This window comes from Caloenas nicobarica, chromosome 4, assembly GCF_036013445.1.
Source record: "Caloenas nicobarica isolate bCalNic1 chromosome 4, bCalNic1.hap1, whole genome shotgun sequence".
NCBI classification, from domain to species: domain Eukaryota; kingdom Metazoa; phylum Chordata; class Aves; order Columbiformes; family Columbidae; genus Caloenas; species Caloenas nicobarica.
Genome location: NC_088248.1, coordinates 5,059,495 through 5,061,115, shown reverse-complemented (window position 1 = coordinate 5,061,115; position 1,621 = coordinate 5,059,495).

The following is a 1,621-nucleotide window of genomic DNA, read 5'->3' as shown; positions in this document are numbered from 1 at the left end:
GGGCAGGGGCCGCCCCGCGTCGCCGCCGGGGGGGCAGGAAGGGAACCGTCCCGGGGGCTCGTCGGGGCCCCTCAGCGGCGCCGGCCAGAGCCCCCCTGGGGAAGCTGGGGGTGCCCGGTGTGTGCCGTGTGTGTCTCCCATACTGGAAACGCTTTATTCCCTGAACAATTAATCATAGAATCATTTTGGTTGGAAGAGACCCTCAGGGTCATCGAGTCCAACCATAACCCAACCGAGCTCCAGCACTAAACCATGTCCCTGAGAACCTCGTCTAAACGCCTTTTAAACCCCTCCAGGGATGGTGACTCCCCCACTGCCCTGGGCAGCCTGTTCCAATGCCCGACAACCCTTTCCGGGAAGAATCTTTTCCTAATATCCAATCTAAACCTCTCCTGGCACAAATATTTCCTATTACTTTAACCTGTACATCCCAGAAGTTCATATTCTGCAGCATTTCACATACATTCCTTTTTCTCTTGCAATGGGTGCGCCTCAACCCTTCTGTGTCGGCCAGAGTACTCACTGAGGAAATCTGTGGAGGTTTCTGGATTAAGGTGAATCACCGAATCATTTTGCTTGGGAGAGATCCTCAAGATCATTGAGTCCAACCACAACTTAACTTTAGCACTAAACCATGTCCCTAAGGACCTCGTCTATGTGAAATCTGTATTTAGTGTGTGAGTGTCAGGTGTTAAATACTGCACGCGCCCAACCCCGAGCAACCCGTGGGGTTTGCAGTGCGGGTCTCCCAGGTGTGGCACCGTCGCTGGGCACAGCTTCGCCATGGAAGCCACTGGCCCTGCCTTGCACCTGGCATCCCGGCTGACCGATTTCTGTGGTGATCGTCATCCCTCTCCGTGCATGACTTTAAACACCATCTTCCAGAAACAGGAATAGGAACATAATGTAAAAGATTGCTGAAAAGGTGCTACCAAACTGGGAATGAAGTTGCATCAGAGGAGTGAGCTCCGTGGATGAGAAATTTCTGAGCATTGGCAGGTGCCTGTCTATCCAAATGCTTAAACAACCTGCAGCATACTAGAGGTTATTTGTATTCCCCAGTACTTCATGGGCAGTAATTATTATAGGTCTGGCAAATTCTTTACTAAACTTCTTTGACAAAAAGACAAAACTCCAATGTAGAATAGAAATAAATGGCAGAATTGTGGTTTTCAGTGACACTGAAGTTTTCACCAGGTATCCAGTACTGGAAATAAGTTGTTTCCAGAATAATTGATATTTAAAGAGACCAGAACAGCTATTATTTTCTCATAAGCAATCATATGAACAGCAGGCTCAATGTGGAGCTAAGAGTAACTTGGAAGAGTCTCATGAAAAGCCTGCTGTTCCTGGTGCTCTCAGGGAATCAATTTTGGAAGAGCTTTTCTAACCTCCGAAATGGGAAAAGCTGCGCAGAGTTTCCATATGTCACATCAGACTGTCCTACTGGTTTAGCTTCTAATTGTGCTCTCCCCAAATGCCAGGTGCTCTGCTCCTGTACTTGGCTGTTCATCTCAAAAAAAAAATTTGTTTTTTATTAGGAAAAACAAAATCTTCTTTCTGAATTTGTATCTTCCTCTGCTGCTTACTGAAAGCGTGTGGTCTCATACTGTCTTTGGTA